The sequence below is a fragment of the Anolis sagrei genome, chromosome 12 (assembly GCF_037176765.1).
Source record: "Anolis sagrei isolate rAnoSag1 chromosome 12, rAnoSag1.mat, whole genome shotgun sequence".
NCBI classification, from domain to species: Eukaryota; Metazoa; Chordata; class Lepidosauria; order Squamata; family Dactyloidae; genus Anolis; species Anolis sagrei.
Genome location: NC_090032.1, coordinates 22,691,274 through 22,709,165, shown reverse-complemented (window position 1 = coordinate 22,709,165; position 17,892 = coordinate 22,691,274). Strand labels below are relative to the sequence as shown.

General features: G+C 48.2%; 1 protein-coding gene across 1 annotated transcript in view; it reads right to left on the bottom strand.

Annotated features, from left to right (window-relative positions):
- LMNA (lamin A/C) overlaps positions 1-17,892 on the bottom strand; it is a 53,653-nt gene that overhangs the window by 21,346 nt on the left and 14,415 nt on the right. The window lies entirely within an intron of this gene.

Here is a 17,892-nt window from a genome sequence, read left to right as displayed (position 1 = left end):
TTGGGAAGATTCAAGGACAGTGTTTCTCAACCTGAGGGTCGGGACCCCTGGGGGGGGGGGGTCGTGAGGGCGTGTCAGAGGCAGGCCTGTAGCGAGGGGGGGTTTTAGGGGTTCAACCCCCCCCCCTGAAATGTTTCAGATTTTTTTTTAAAACCTGGTTTACTTATGAATTTTAACTGGTGAACCCAATCCGCATGCTGCTAAGTCTATGAGATGCAAAAAATCAAGAGTCCCTCCAGAACTGCAAGCACTATTATCTCAAGCAAATATTGACAATTTATTCACTGTCATTACTTGCAGCAATAGCCGATGTAGTGAAGCAACCAAGTTGTGGGTGTGTGTGTGTTGAATGCTCTCATTAAGGAGGCCAGACTTGGTTGAAGGCTGCTCTGCCCCTGCTGTGCTCTTTGCTTCACCGTGAGCTAGGAGGCAGGTTTCAACCACCACCACCCCCCGCAAAAATTTCAACCCCCCCCCCGGTGAAAATGTCAAACCCCTGTGAAAATTTCAACTTCCCCGTGAAAATTTCAACCCCCCCGCGAAAATTTCAACACCCCCCCATGAAGATTTCAACCCCCCCCCCGTGAAAATTTCAACCCCCCCGTGAAAATTTCAACTTCCCCGTGAAAATTTCAACCCCCCCGTGAAAATTTCAACCCCCCCATGAAAATTTCAACCTCCCCGTGAAAATTTCAACCCCCCCCCCTGTGAAAATTTCAACCTCCCCGTGAAAATTTCAACCCCTCCCGAAATTTTTTTCTGGCTACGGCCCTGGTCAGAGGAGTCACCAAAGACCATCAGGAAACACAATGTTTTGTGTTGGTCATGGGGGATCTGTGTGGCAAGTCTGGCCCAATTCTATTGTTGGCGGAGTTCAGAATGCTCTTTGATTACAGGAGAACAAAAAATCTCAGAAACTACAACTCCCAAACGCCAAGGCCTCTTTCCCCCAAACTCAACCAGTGTTCACATTTGGGTATATTTAGTATTCGTGCCAAGTTTGGTCCAGATCCATAATTGCTTGAGTGCACAGGGCTCTCTGGATGTCGGTGAACTACAACTCCCAAATGCCAAGGCCTCTTTCCCTCAAACTCAACCAGTGTTCACATTTGGGCATATTGAGCATTTGTGCCAAGTTTGGTCCAGATCCATAATTGCTTGAGTGCACAGGGCTCTCTGGATGTAGGTGAACTACAACTCCCAAATGCCAAGGCCTCTTTCCCCCAAACTCAACCAGTGTTCACATTTGGGCATATTGAGTATTTGTGCCAAGTTTGGTCCAGATCCATAATTGCTTGAGTGCACAGGGCCCTCTGGATGTCGGTGAACTACAACTCCCAAACGCCAAGGCCTCTTTCCCCCAAACTCAACCAGTGTTCACATTTGGGTATATTGAGCATTTGTGCCAAGTTTGGTCCAGATCCATAATTGCTTGAGTGCACAGGGCTCTCTGGATGTCGGTGAACTACAACTCCCAAATGTCAAGGTCTATTTTTCCCAAACTGTAGGTGTTTGGAGTTTGTAGGTGAACTACTGCTCCAAAACTCAAGGTCAATGCCCACCAAACCCTTCCAGTATTTCCTGTTTGGTCCAATTCCGTTGTTGGTGAAATTCAGAATGCTCTTCGATTGTAGGTTAACTACAAATCCCAAATGACAAAATCAATCCCCACAACCCCACCACTATTCAAATTTGGATGTATCAGGTATTTGTGCCAAATTTTGTCCATACGGGAAATGCTTCTCTCCTGGCAATGAAGCAAACAGCATTTGTAATTTTCAGCGGCATTTTTAGACGCTCGGAGCCAGTGCAGCAAGTGGCCCTTCCCTGGTGACTCCCCGAAAACAGCCTTGTGCCGCGTCAACCGTTTCCTGGGGAAACCTGGGCTTGGCCTCGCAGCCCACGGCCAGGACTCCACCGTGGATTCTTATGGAAAAACCATGTGGAACTGATCATTCCAAGCCCCATTTCGGCTCTGACGAAGGAACGCTGTACGCCGCCAAGAAAACCCACAAGTTTATCTGTTTTGGGTCCAAGTTTCCATGACTTGCGTTCCTCGCTTGCTGGAAAACGAAGGGTAGAAAAGGAGAGCCGCTCCCCATCAAATAGAGCAGTGGTTCTCCACCTTCCTAATGCCGTGACCCCTTAGTACAGGTCCTCATGTGGTGGTGACCCCCCAACCATAACGTTAATTTTGTTGCGACTTCGTAACTGCAATTTTGCTCCTGTTATGAATCATCATGTAAATATCTGAGATGCAGGATGTGTTTTCATTCACTGCACCCAATTTGGCCCAAATACGCCCAAAATTTGAATACTGGTGGGGTTGGGGGTGATTGATTTTGTCATTTGGTAATGCTGGAGTTGCTGGGATTTATAGTTCACCCTAAATCAAAGCGTCTTCTGAACTCCATCAATGATGGAATTGAATCAAACATGGCACACAGAATTCCCATGACCACGAGAAAATACTGGGAAGGTCTGGTGGACATTGACCTTGAGTTTTTGGAGTTGTAGTTCACCTGCATCCAGAGAACACTGTGGACACAAGCAATGACGGATCAGGACCAAACTTGGCGCAAATACTCAATATGCCCAAATGTGAACACCGGTAGAGTTTGGAGAAAATAGACCTTGCCATTTGGGAGTTGTAGTTGTTGGGATTTATAGTTCACCCACAATGAAATAGCGTTCTGAACCCCACCAACGATAGAATTGGACCAAACTTTCCCCACAGATTCCCCATGACCAACAGAAAATACTATGTTTTCTGAAGGCCTTTGGCGACCCCTCTAACACTCCCTCGCGACCCCCACAGGGGTCCCGACCCCCAGGTTGAGAAACACTGAAATAGAGGCAACGATGACAGATTGGCACAACTGTCACAAAAGGAGGAGGGACCCAGGCATTTGACCGACGGGGTAGGTTCTCCAGCGGGGTCACGGTGCCTCAGACCATGTGCAAAGTGGGGGGACAAGATGGGACAGGACAGAGCTCCAACGAGAGAGGTTTAGAAGGAAAACCGCTTCAACCCCAAATGAAACGAGCAAACGGATCACGTTGTTTCTATCGACAGACCTACGGGAAGGAAAGGGATCGACTTTCGATCTCTTTTAGCCTTGTGTTGTGTCTGATTTTCTAACTCTGCTCCACAGACAGCGAGGCTTTCCTCGACAAGCCAAGGTGACGGGGACAAAGGCCAAGAGAGAGCGGCAGGCAGAACCGGCCGAGGAGGAGCGGCATTCCTGCCAAAAGAGAGCCAAAAGGAATGCCCTCGGCCCACATTCAAGGCTCGTCCCTGTCTTCAACACCCCAAGTCAAAACACAAGGAAGGTCAGGGGGAGGCACCTGTCTATCGGCAGACAGAAGCCCGGCCTTGGCAGGGGCGGCAGCAGCTGTCTCGGCAACTGGCTCCTAACCTGTCGTGTCTCCTGTTACAAGTCTTTGGGGCCATGCTTTGTTTCTCTTTTCAGCCCCACATGTGTGTTCTGTGATCCACCCTGAGTGGTGGATCACGGGGGGGGGGGGGGGGGGGAGAGAATAGAAATAATGGAAATAAATACATTTAATGTGAGTAAATAAATAGGGTCCAAAAGGATGCAAACACGAGAAGTGGCAGAAGGCAAAACAGAGATCGCCTTGACAAGCTATTCTGTCTTTGAATTTTTGCATTGTGTCCATTTTTTACTTTTTGCAATTCTTTTTTCTTCATGGCTTTTTGCATTTTGTCCATTTTTGACTTTTTGCAATCTTTTTTGCATTTATGCTTCTTGACTTTTTGCATTTTTTTGCAATTTTGCTTGACTTTTTGCATTGTGTCCATTTTTGACTTTTTGCATTTGTTTGCTATTTTTTTGCATCTTTGCTTCTTGACATTTTGCTTTTTTTGCATTTCTACTTGACGTTTTGCATTGTGTCCATTGTTAACTTTCTGCATTTTTTTGCAATTTGTTTTGCATTTTTGCTTCTTGACTTTTTGCATTTTTGGGCAATTTTTTTTTTGCATTTTTGCTTGACTTTTTGCATTTTTGCTTGACATTTTGCATTGTGTCCATTTTTTACTTTTTCCATTTTTTTGCTTCTTGACTTTTTGCATTGTGTCCATTTTTTACTTTTTCCATTTTTTTGCTTCTTGACTTTTTGCATTGTGTCCATTTTTTACTTTTTTGCATTTTTTGTTTCTTGACTTTTTGCATTTTGTCCATTTTTTCTTTTTGCATTCTTTTGCATTTTTGCTTCTTGACTTTTTGCATTCTATCCATTTTTTACGCACATATTCTTTAGCTGAGAAAAAGGCCAGATATCACTCTCCTTGGTGGCGGGAGGGTGTTTCTGGTTTCTCTTACCCAGTAAAAGGAAGATTGTGCCTGTTGCCCCTTACTCTCAAGTAATGCCTGGGTGTCCATATCAAGTATAGAATGCCATAGTAGACAGGTGTAAAGAACGGCATCTTGAGTCCATATGGAAGTCCTGCAGGAAGAGGAACATGCTCTAGGCAAACAAACCACCGAGGCTCATTCCACAAAACCGTGGACCTTGAGCACCTCCAGTCCTATTTCTCCACCAGATCTGAGATTTCATCCCTCCCAAGGCTTGCAACCGGAAGCATGATGGTCACGTCAGGCAGGGATCATGCATGTCTTTGTTCCGATCACGCAAAACCGGTTTCTATTCTGGGCCTGGGATTCCGCCGGCCTCCCCTGGGTGCCCGGCCTTGGCACAGAACGGACCGTCGGAGGCGAACGGCCGGCAATTTCTGCCTTCCTTCCTTCCCTTTGCTGTCCTGAGCCAACAACCATCGGGACAGAGGCCAAAATGGCCGCCAACCCTGGGGCGTGTCCCTGGCAAAAGACCAGCAACCGTTTCCCAGGCAAAGCTCTGGAGCAAAGGCGCCGAGCTCTCCTCGGGAGGGACGGATCCGGATTCTCTTTTCAAATCCCACGTGGGAGGAGCCAGGGGCAAAGGGGGCGGGGCCAAGGAGACGAGCTGCATTGTAACAAACGGCACTTCCTGCCCAAAACCACCCAATTTACTCAAACCTTTTGGGGCTAAATGGCTTAGAATCCTAGAGCTGGAAGAGACCTGGTCCATGGCCTTGATCCGAGGCAATGCAAGAGGACTCCTTCCACAGCAAAGGTGCACCCCAAGGTCGGACTCTCCTGTTGCGAGATGTTTTGTGTGTTTGCAAAACGGACTCCTAAGCAGGCGGCACACTTTGGGCAAAGAGGGCACACTTTGGGGCACGCCGCATGGCATTCGGCAGGCAAATACTTCCTTTGGTTTCAGGGTTTTGAACATTGAGATGGGCCAGAGTCAGGAAAGGGCCTTGGCACGAGGAGGAGGGCCATTGTTCTCCAGGTGGGAAGGAAGGGCGTCATCCAGTCCTGACTCATCTGCTGTCGGCCATGAAGTCCGGAGACGGGCACGGCCAACATTGCCATCGGGGAGATGGGCTGGCATTCAGCCTTTCCTGGAGGTTTCCTGGCCGGACACACCAGGGAAGAGGAACAATGTGGCATTCCAGTTTTGGGTCTGATCAAAAGGCTCCGGGCAGACCTGGCCTCTCACCAAGACCTGGGCAAAACTTGGCCACCACAGGGTTGACGACCATGGGGCTATCACAAGTTATAGCTGGACCCACCCATCAGGCTGGACACACACTCGACCTGGTTTTTGTTGCGGACAACGGAAAGGTCAGAGTAGAAGAACAAAACATCCACTGTCATGGCCTGACCATCATCTGATCAGTTTTAGACTTGCTGTGACCCTTCATCCTGGAAAGAAGTGACGAGTGGAGTGCCATCCGCAGGGTTCCCCCCTGGGCCCGGTCCTGGTCAGGATCTTCATTCATGACTTAGATGAAGGGTTAGAAGGCAGGATCATCAAGTTTGCAGATGGGACCAAATGGGGAGGGAGAGCCAAGACTCCAGAGGACAGGAGCAGGACTCCAAGGGATCTCCACAGATTAGAGAGATGAATGGCCAAAACTAACACAATGAAGTTCAACAGTGACAAATGCAAGAGACTCTACTTTGGCAGGAAAAACGAAATGCAAAAGAGACAGAATGGGGGACAATGAGGCCTGGCTCAAGAGCAGGACGTGTGAAAAGGATCTTGGAGTCCTCGTGGGGAGGAAGGGGAACATGAGCCAGGAATGTGATGTGGTGGCAAAAAAGCCAATGGGATTTTGGCCTGCATCAAGAGGAGCCTAGTGTCTAGATCCAGGGAAGTCATGCTCCCCATGCTCTATTCCGCCTTGGTTAGACCACTTTACCTGGAATATTGTGTCCAATTCTGGGCACCACAAGTCAAGAGAGATATTGACTCTAAGCTGGAATGTGTCCAGAGAAAGAGGGCGACTCAAATGATCAAGGGTCTGGAGAACAAGCCCTATGAGGAGCGGCTTAAGGAGCTGGGCATGTTTAGCCTGAAGAAGAGAAGGCTGAGAGGAGATATGATGAGGGCCATGTATAAATATGTGAGAGGAAGTCACAGGGAGGAGGAGGGAGCAAGCTTCCTTTCTGCTTCCCTGGAGACTACGACACGGAGCAATGGCTTCAAACTACAAGAGAGGAGATTCCATCTGAACACGAGGAAGAACTTCCTGACTGTGAGAGCCGTTCAGCAGTGGAACTCTGCCCTGGAGTGTGGTGGAGGCTCCTTCTTTGGAAGCTTTTAAGCAGAGGCTGGATGGCCATCTGTCAGGGGTGATTTGAATGCAATATTCCTGCTTCTTGGCAGAATGGGGTTGGAATGGATGAAGGCCCACGAGGTCTCTTCCAACTCTAGGATTCTAGGATTCTATGACTAACCTTCGCAGGGGTGGAGGACCAACTAAGATGGTCCGCCCCCCGAGACTGATGGATCCGGATGGATTTCTGAGGAATCTTGGGGCTCTTCCTGTCCTGGAGCCTGGCGATCCTGTCGAAGCCCTGGTTGATCGCTATAATAGCAAGATGTCCAGGGTGATTAACACAATGGCTCCTGAACGCCCCATCACGTTGCGTTGAGACACACCATCTCCTTGGTTCACCGAGGAGGAAGCTGGCTGTGATGAAACGAGCGAGAAGGGGGCTAGAGGACATTTGGAGGAAATCTCGGGACGCAACTGACCAAGCACGGGCTAAAGCCTCACTTAAGGCTTATTCCGTGGCTATACCGGCAGCCAAGGAGTCCTTCACAACTGCCCGTATAGTGTCTGCATCAAATAGATCTTCGGAGTTGTTTCAGGTTGTTGGGGAACTCCTTCACCCTCCTGAGGTGGAGGAGGCCTTTGAGGACCCATCAACTCAGTGTTGCGAGTTCACACACCATTTTGCAGACAAAGTTGCTCAGATACGCCTTGAGCTGGACTCCAGTTTCATCACAGTGCCAGGGGAGATGACTGAAGCACCTGCTTGTCCAATTTTGTGGGATTCTTTCCGGCTTGTTCACCCTGGGGACGTGGAGGAGGTCCTTGGGGCTGTGAGGGCGACCACATCAGCTCTGGACCCTTGCCCGTCTTGGCTAATCGGCCAGGGAGGGGCTGGTTGATTGGTTTGTGTTGATCATGAATGCATCGTTGGACAGGGGATTTTTCCATCTAATTTGAAGCAGGCTGTGGTTCGTCCACTCCTCAAAAAGGCTTCCCTTGACTCCACGGTGCTGAACAATTTCAGACCGATCCCCAACCTCCCTTTCTTGGGTAAGGTTCTGGTGGTCGCTTCCCAGCTCCAGGGCTTTTTAGATGACATCAACTACCTGGATCAGTCAGTCTGGTTTCAGGCCTGGTCAAGGCACCAAGACAGCCTTGGTCGCCTTGGTGGATGACCTCCGTAGAGAGCTGGACAGGGGGAGTGTGACCTTGTTGGTTCTCTTGGACATCTCAGCGGCTTTCGATACCATCGATCATGGTCTCCTTCTGGGTCGTCTCTCTGGGATGGGTCTCGGGGGCACGGCTCTGTCGTGGCTCCGGTCCTTCCTGGAGAGACGATCCCAGTTGGTGAAGCTGGGAGACGCCTGCTCGGACCCCTGGCCTTTGACCTGTGGGGTCCCGCAAGGCTCTATCCTGTCTCCCATGCTCTTTAATATCTACATGAAACCGCTGGGAGAGGTCATCCGGAGTTTTGGAGTTGGGTGCCATCTCTACGCGGATGACACACAACTCTACTACTCTTTTCCACCTAATTCCAAGGAGGCCTCTCGGGTGCTGGACAAGTGCCTGGCCGCTGTGTCTATCTGGATGAGGAGGAACAAGCTGAAGATCAATCCCGACAAGACAGAGGTCCTCCTGGTCAATCGTAAACCTGATCGTAAACCTGATCGGAGCAGGGAATTTTTCCATCTCAGCTATAGTGCCGCTGAACATGACATTTCCCAGCAAATACTCAATGTAGTTTCAGGGTTTTGTAAATGGAGGTGCGCATTAGATTCGAGGCAGTGCAGCCTTTGCAGGAGCAGCACATTCCCAGCCTGTGGGAGACTATAGTTAGCACCTGGCGCAAGGCTGGTTGCACGCCCAACCGGCTGTCCCTGCCATATGCGTGTGTATATATACAGCATGACTTGCAAGTCCTAATCGGAGCTCAACAGCTGCCTCCTTCCTCCAAAGACTGGCGGGCTTCCCTTTTCGGCTGGCCCGGCTTCTCAAGAACGTTCGCAGAAGGAAAGGTCCTTCAGGTCCCAATGAGGACAAGAAGCTTTGGAAGGGCGGGAGGAAATCCCACCGCGTCTGGCCCGTTTCCTCTCCCAGGAATCCATTGGAAGGGAAGAAGTAGAAGGGCCCAGATCTCAAAAGAGAGGGGATTCTCCCCTATGAACCATCAAGGACATTAAGATCTTCCAGAGAGGCCCCGCCCTCGGTCCCACCACCTTCTACACAAATACTCAATATGCCCAAATGTGAACACTGGTGGAGTTTGGGGTAAATAGAATCTTGACATTTAGGAGTTGTAGTTGCTGGGATTTATAGTTCACCTACAATCAAAGCGCATTCTGAATCCTCACCAATGATGGAATTGAACCCAACTTGGCACACAGTTCTCCCATGACCAAGAGAAAATACTGGAAGGGTTTAGTGGGCAGTGTCCTTTGCTTTTGGAGTTGTAGTTCACCTACATCCAGAGAGCACTGTGGACTCAAACAATGATGGATCTGGCCCAAACTCTAAACGAAGACTCAATATGCCCTAATGTGAACAGTGGTGGAGTTTGGGGGAAATAGACCTTGACATTTGGGAGTTGTACTTACTGGGATTTATAGTTCACCTACAATCACAGAGCATTCTGAACCCCACCAACGCTGGAATTGGGCCAAACCTTCCACACAGAACCCCCATGTGGGCCACAGCAACGCATGGCAGGGGATGGCTAGTAAATAAAGAAATTCATGTTGGGGTTGAAGAGCCTTTTGCACTGTTGCTTATTCCGACCTGGAGCAAAAGACCGGCATTAAATATTAATTAAGGAAGGAGGAGCCGAAACCAAAGCGGGGCCCGGCCTGGGCGAGGCGGGATGGGCCCCATGTCCATCTGTTTGGCTTTGTTTGGGCCTGACGGAGGAAGCCTAGCAACAGGCGGGAAAGAGGGAGACGTGAGTCAAAGATGGATGGTCCTGTGGCAGGAAAAAGGGAGGCCTGACTCACAGGAAAGACATGTCCAGGGTGTCAGGGGGGAAACCGACTACGTATGCAAAGGAGAGGAAGAGGAGGAGGGCGCAGAGATGGAGGAGCTGCGTTGGTTTGCCTGCAGACAAAACAGCAGGGAGTTCCCAAGGCTCCCTCGGGGAAAGGTCGGCCTTGAGGAACCCGCACAAAGGGGATCCCGGGAACGAAGCACGGCAAACGGGAGCCAGAGAAGGAGGAGGAGGAGGAGGAGAGGAGGCAAGGCCACCAAGAGCCTCCTTGCAGACAAGGGTTCCTGGGTTTCACCTTGCCTTCCGCTTTGGAAACCGCAGGGAGAGGAAGTGGCCAACCACCCCGGTTGTGTGAATGCAAATGAGAGACACCGCAGACAGCGCCCAGGCCGGGCCGGGTCTCCTCCTCCTCCTCCTCCTCCGGGAGGAAAAAGGGGAAGCGGGGGCTCCGGCTTCCTCCCAATTTATTTATTTATGGAAAACTTTTCTATGCCAACCTTCTCGACCTCCGCAGAAGGACTCAGACCGGCTCACAGCAAGGATTCAATGCTACAGTACAGTCTAAAACAACATCTAATCGCCTCTCAACAAAAGTTTTCTCTAGGCACTGGGTGTCTAGGGACACCCAAAGGCCATCCAGTCCACCCCCTTTTCTGCCAGGTCGGGAGGCACCATTGGGGAATATTCCTTCCTCTTGCCTCAGCCTTGTTCCTAACTGCGTTCAGTGTCTGTAACTCGGGGGCTGCCTGTCTCAGTGAAAAGCCTTGCGAGAGGGAGGTGTGAACCCTGACCAAGCCTGGCCAGCCTCACCGGGTTGTTGTGAGGATGGTGAGAGCGGCAGAGTTTTCTGGCGGAGGAATGAGGGTGCTGTGCTTGCAGAGGCTTCCCCGGGAAGCTCCGCTCTTGCCAAAGGCCGTGTGGGGTGGGGACCCAATGCGGGCGCCTGCCATGAAGGGCCCCCTTTGTTCCGGGCCACCAAGGAGGCTTCCGAACCGGGATCAGGAGTCGGATCATGCGGCACTCAGCTGGCAGAGGGAAGGGCGGGGAGCCGGGCACATGGGGCCTTCTTCCTCCAGCCAATCCCTTTGCCGTCTCCATCCCCGCCTTACCCAAAGCCAAGAGGAAAAGGACCAGCCGTCATCGCTGCCGCCCTCTTGGCCTCTAAGTCGCTGCATTTTCAGAGGGATGGAATGGCCAGGAATGGATGGTTGTGTTCTTCTTGTTGTTGCGTCTGCAAGTCCTTTCTTCTGGCCAATCGATGGTGAGGTTTTCAAAATGGAGGCTGAGTTGAAGGTGATAAGCCGATTGTCCTGTGACGGAATTGCTGAGCCTTTCCATCTTTGAGTATAGGTCCTTCTTGCTTCCGCTGTCCTGTATTGCAATAACCTCCAATCAAATCACTGAATTACTCCATCTTTGAGTATAGGTAATTCTTGCTTCCGCTATCCTGTATTGCAATAACCTCCAATCGAATCGTTGAATTGCTCCATCTTTGAGAGTAGGTCATGACTGCTGCCATTGTCATGTATCGCAATTTGTTGTTCATTTGTTCAGTCGTTTCTGACTCTTCATGACTTCATGGACCAGAGCTCCCTGTTGGTCATCACCACCCCCAACTCCTTCAAGATCAATCCAGTCACTTCAAGGATATCATCCATCCATCTTGCCCTTGGTCGACCCCTCTTCCTTTTTCCTTTCATTTTCCCCAGCATCATACTCTTCTCTAAGCTTTCCTTTCTTCTCATGATGTGGCCAAAGTATCACAAGTATAGTTCACCAAGTATAGTCTTCCCCAATTTCCTATATCCAGAAATTAAAAGTGCATAGAAATGGGCTATTGATCAATTTCTGAAAGTTCACATTTTTTCATCAGCCAATGGAATTGCTGAGCTGTTTCATCATTGAGCGTAGTTCATTCTTGCTGCCGTTGTCATGTACTGCAGCAGTTCCCCCCCCCCCCATAATATACAGATATTTACATCCAATATTATCCAACTTTAGGTCCCCCAAGAGAAATGATCTTCTGACATTCCTCTTGGAAGGACAGGAAAGATCCTCCATCATCAGAGGAAGCCTTTTTATGCTGAAAGCTATCAAGAAAAGGGCACATTTACAGAAAGAAGAACTGGGAAAATAAGATTCTGACTGTAAATAGAAGGTCAGCTGCTGTCCTCTCCTTTTTGTCTAGTCTTTTACTTGTGTTGTATTTTGAAACGGTCATACAACTGGTCAAATAAATGCATTATTATTATTATTATTATTATTATTATTACTAGCCGTCCCCTGCCACGTGTTGATGTGGCCCACACGGGGTTCTGTGTGGGAGGTTTGGCCCAATTCTATCGTTGGTGGGGTTCAGAATGCTCTTTGATTGTAGGTGAACTATAAATCCCAGCAACTACAACTCCGAAATGTCAAGGTCTATTTCCCTCAACCTTGATCTGTGTTCATATTTGGGCATATGGAATATTCGTGCCAAGTTTGGTCCAGATTCCTCATTGTTTGAGTCCAAAATGCTCTCTGGATGTAGGTGAACTACAACTCTCAAATTCAAGATCAATGCCCTCAAAACCCTTCCAGTGTTTTCTGTTGGTAATGGGAGAACTGTGTGCCAAGTTTGGTTCAATTCCATCATTGGTGGGATTCAGAATGCTCTTTGATTGTAGGTGAACTATAAATCCCAGCAACTACAACTCCCAAATAACAAAAATCAATTTTTTGAGTGAAGGACATACATTGGGTTGTTAGGTGTCTTGTGTCCAAATTTGGTGTCAATTCGTCCAGTGGTTTTTGAGTTCTGCTAATCCTACAAACGAACATTACATTTTTATTTTTTTTGATTACTATATCTAGGAATTAAAAGATCATAGAACTGGACCACTGACCCATTTCTACAAGTTTGCGTCTTTCCATAAGGCAATGGACTTAAAAGTGCATGGAAATGGGCTATGGATCAATTTCTGCAAGTTTGCATCTTTTTGTCATCCAATGGAACTGCTGAGCCATTCCATCTTTGAGCGTAGGTCATTCTCACTGCCGTCGTCATGTATCGCAACAGCCTTCCTCCATTTCCTATATCCAGGAATTAAAAGTGCATGGAAACGGGCTATGGATCAATTTCTACAAGTTCCCATCTTTTTGTCATCCAATGAAATTGCTGAGCCGTTCCATCTTTGAGCATAGGTCATTCTCGCTGCCGTCATCATGTATCGCAACAGCCTTCCTCCATTTCCTATATCCAGGAATTAAAAGTGCATGGAAACGGGCTATTGATCAATTTCTTTTCATCAGCCAATGGAATTTGTGAGCCGTTCCATCTTTGAGCGTAGGTCATTCTCGCTGCCGTCGTCATGTATCGCAACAGCCTTCCCCCATTTTCTATATCCAGGAATTGAAGTCACAACATGGAAGCGGGCCACGCTTGGCACCCAAGGCAGGCTGTGGGAGGGAGGGAGGGAGGGAGGGGTGGCCGGGCCCGGCAGGCACAACAAAGGCAGCTTTTTATGATTTGGCTCCGAGATTAAAGAGGAGGAGGAGGAGGGAACAAACCGAAGAAAAGTATTTGCTCTGCTTTCTGCCAGGCGTTTGGGCGGCAGCTGCTGCTCGGCAAGAAGAGCGGGGTGGGTTTTGTAAGAGAAGAAAGAGGCCCGAGAGAGAGAGAGAGAAGGCAAGGCTGGCACAGAGAGAGGAGTGAGTCACTGACTTTTCCACAGATCCCGAAACGTGGCTGCAACGAGGAACAGGACGTCCAGAAATAGGCAGACCCTCCCAAATGTGAAGAAAAAAATCCAATACGGTAACAATTAAGAGATGGGCAAAGTGACGTGGCTGCAACAATGGCCAGATCCTTTCCAAACATGAAGAAGAATGGCAGCCCTCGATGGAGGGTTTGAAAGACAAACAGGGGTGGAGTCACGTCAAAAAACAAATAGAGAAATTCGCGAGAAGGAGAACAGGATCCGGAACGATATCCCAGGGATCCGGGAAAGTTCATCGACCAGAGATGAGAAGTGTGATGACAACAAGGATAGATTTGTGGATGATAGACAGCAGGGACCGGGCAGGGAGCGTCTCGTTCTCAACTTTGCCATCTCCTCTGCTTCAAAGCACGGTGTGCACCCACTTTTCTATCATCAGGTTCTAGATTTAGACAGAATCGTTCTTTATTAGATAAGGCTGGAAGAAGACCAAGATGCAATGTGTTAAAAATGCCCTTCTTCTACATCCATTCTTGTACCTATTGTTATTATTATTGTCATGGTTGGTCCTGAAAAGGTTGTTTTGCTTGCTTGCTTGCATGCTGCAAGTCGCTTCTGGAGCGAGAGAATCAGCCGTCTACGAAGACGGATGTCTTGCAAGCCTGCAAGGAGGATTCTCTCATGTTTTGTGCCTGTTTGTTTGTTTTGTTCTGTTAGAAATGTAATACAATTGTCTGGCTGCCCCTGACATGATAAATAAATAAATAATAAAAATTATTATTATTGTTATTATTAATAATAATAATAGAAACCTTGTCTGTATTACATAACAATGGAAGACAAAGATATGTTGAAAATGCCCCTGTTCCATATCCAATCTTGCACCAATAATAATAATAATAATAATAATAATAATAATAATAGAAAAGCCGACAACAGATCCCAAGTGCAGACTCTGCAAGGAAGCAGATGCAACAATGGATCGGATTCTCGGCTGCTGCAGGAAGATCACGCAGACGGACTCCAAGCAGAGGCACAACACCCTTGCTCAGATGACACACTGCAACTGAAAATGCCCCTGTTCTATATCCAAACTTGTACCAATAATAATAATAATAATAATAATAATAATAATAATAATAGAAAAGTCGACAACTGATCCCAAGTTCAGACTCTGCACAGAAGCAGACGCAACAATGGATCGGATTCTCGGCTGCTGCAGGAAGATCAGGCAGACGGACTCCAAGCAAAGGCACAACACCCTTGCTCAGATGAACCGCTGCAACTGAAAATGCCCCTGTTCTATATCCAATCTTGTACCAATAATAACCATAATAATAATAGAAAAGCCAACAACAGATCCCAAGTTCAGACTCTGCACAGAAGCAGATGCAACAATGGATCGGATTCTCGGCTGCTGCAGGAAGATCAGGCAGACGGACTCCAAGCAGCGGCACAACACCCTTGCTCAGATGACACACTGCAACTTGTGCCACAAAAACCATCTGCCTGCGACAAAGAACTGCTGGGATCACAAGCTGGAAAAAGTCACGGAGAATGAACATGTCAAACTCTTCTAGGACTTCCGGATTCAGACTGACAGCATTTTGGAGCACAAGACTCCTGACCTCACGATCATGGAAAAAAACAAAGTATGGGTTGTTGATGTCGCAATTCCAGGTGACAGCAGAATTAACAAGAAACAACTGGAAAAGCTGACACGATTAGAGGATTTAAAGATAAAACTGGAAAGACAAGCCAGTCAAGGGGTCCCAGTGGGGATCATCATACTGGGTGCAGAGCCTCAAGACCTTGGCCTGCACTTAAGCACAATCAGTGCTGACAAAATCCCCACTAGTCAGCTGCAAAAGTGGGGATTTTGTCAACACTGATTGTGCTTAAGTGCAGGCCAAGGTCTTGAGGCTCTGCACCCAGTATGACGATCCCCACTGGGACCCCCTTGACTGGTGGGGGGGGGGGTTAGCTGCAAAAGGGAGACCCCGGTGGAATTAAAAAGAGCGACAGGTCGCAGGTTTGAATCCGGGGAGAGCACGGATGAGCTCCCTCTATCAGCTCCAGCTCCTTATGCGGGAACATGAGAGAAGCTTCCCACGAGGATGGTAAAAACATCAAAACATCTGGGCATCCTTGGGCAACGTCCTTGCAGACAGCCTATTCTCTCACACCAGAAGTGACTTGCAGTTTCTCAAGTTGCTCCTGACACGACCAAAAAAACAAAAAAAGTGCAAAAGGCCACCTTACTGGGATCTGCACACGTTATTCGCCGATACATCACATAGTCACTACATAATGATATCATTTCTTAAATTAGCAATTAAAACATTTGACAGAACTGAAAGGAATTGAGAGATGAAAATTATAATTGCTGTGAGTTTTCTGGGCTGCATGGCCACGTTCCAGAAGCATTCTCTCCTGACATTTCACAGGCATCCTCAGAGATCGCGAGGTCCCCCGGAAACCAGGCAAGCAAGGTCCACATCTGTGGAATGTCCAGGGCGTGAGAACGAACTCCTGCCCGCTGGAGGCAAGCGCAAATGCTGCAACCAGCCACACCGATCAGCACTCAATGGCCTCGCAGTTTCAAAGCTTGGCTGGCCGCTGCCTGGGGGAATCCCCTGTTGGGAGGACATCACACAGTCAAAAGGGGAGAGGAATGAGCCGGAGAGGGAGGCACCAGGAAAGACTGGATGTCCTCCTGGGCAACGGGGACTCCCTCCTGACGCACCTGGGCAACACCTGCCAAGCGGTCCAAACCTGAGGGGAATGGCCTTCGAGGCCAGTTTGACCCGTCTGGCAAGAGACAGCCAAGGTGCGTGGTGCCAACGTCAACAGAAAGCAGCCAGGAGTCAAACCAAAGGCATGCCAACACCCAACCTTGGCCTGCCTTCCTTTCTCCACGTTGGCCTGCTTTCCCTCTCGGCCCCGGAAGCAACAGCATTGGTCAAATCGTAAAAGATGGCACTTTTTGCACTGATCCGATGGTGAACAAGACTCTAGGAAATACGGACCTCTTAGCTTCCTCTCCTCAAAAACAATGACAGAGAAGGAGAGAACGATTGCAGGGACTTGAAACACGACCTTTATTTATTTATTTGTTTTATTGCCATGTTTATTCTGTGTTTTGGTTTCATTCTGTTGTAATGCACTCCTGGGCTCGGCCTCATGTAAGCCACCCCGAGTCCCCTTTGGGGAGATGGTGGTGGTGTAGAAATCAAGATGATGATTTGAAACACCACAGATGAGTCCACAGCAGACACTCTGCTGGCTGTTGAATTGGGTCACACGTCGGACACTTCCCAAGTGGCACCACCTTGACTGGCTTGTTCTAATATTCCCACAAACCCCAATGACATCTAGACATTTGATGATCCAACAATGTGGCAGTGAGTCAAATGCTTTATTATTATTATTATTATTATTATTATTATTACTATTATTATTATTTGAAACACCACAAGATGAGTCCACAGCAGGCTGTTGTATTCGATCACACGTCGGACCCTTCCCAAGTGCCTAGGACTATTATTATTATTATTATTATTATTATTATTATTAGAAACACAACAAGATGAGTCCACAGCAGACACTCCGCTGGCTGTTGAATTGGATCACACGTCGGACACTTCCCAAGTGTCTAGGATTGTGTGATGTATCAGCGAATAATGCGTGCAAATCCCAGTAAGGTGGCCTTCTGCAGCTGGCAGGTGGTAATTGTGTCAGGACCGATTGTGTTTAAGTGCAAGCCAAGGTCTTGAGGCACTGCACCCACTGTGCCAATCACCACTTGGACCACCTTGACTGGCTTGTTCAAATTTTTTCACAAACCCCAATGACATCTAGACATTTGATGATCCAACAATGTGGCAGTGAGTCAAGTGCTTTATTATTATTATTATTATTATTATTATTTGAAACACAACAAGAGGACTCCACAGCAGACACTCTGCTGGCTGTTGTATTGGATCACACGTCGGACTCTTCCCAAGTGTCTAGGACTGTGGGATGTATCGGCGAATAATGCGTGCACTGCACCCAGTGTGCCGATCACCACTGGGACCAACTTGACTGGCTTGTGCCAGAGTCTTGGCAGTTCGATTTTTAAATCCTCATCTTGTGTCAGCTTTTCCAGTTATTTCTCTGCAATCCTGCTGTCACCTGGGATTGCGACATCGACTATCCATACTTTGTTTTTTTCCACGATCGTGAGGTCAGGAGTGTTGTGCTCCAAAACTCTGTCTGTCTGAATCCAGAAGTCCCAGAGGAGTTTGGCGTGTTCATACTCTGTAACTTTTTCCGGCTTGTGATCCTACCTGTTCTGTGTTGCTGGCAGATGGTGTTTGTGGCACAAGAGGTGCATCACCTGAGCAAGGGTGTTGTGCCTCTGCTTGGAGTCTGTCTGCAGAATCTTCTTGCAGCAGCTGAAGGTGTCATCTATTGTTTCACCTGCTTCCTTGCAGAGTCTACACTTGGGATCTGTTGTCGACTTTTCAATTCTGGTTTTCATGGCATTGGTTCGAATTATTATTATTATTATTATTATTATTATTATTATTATTATTATG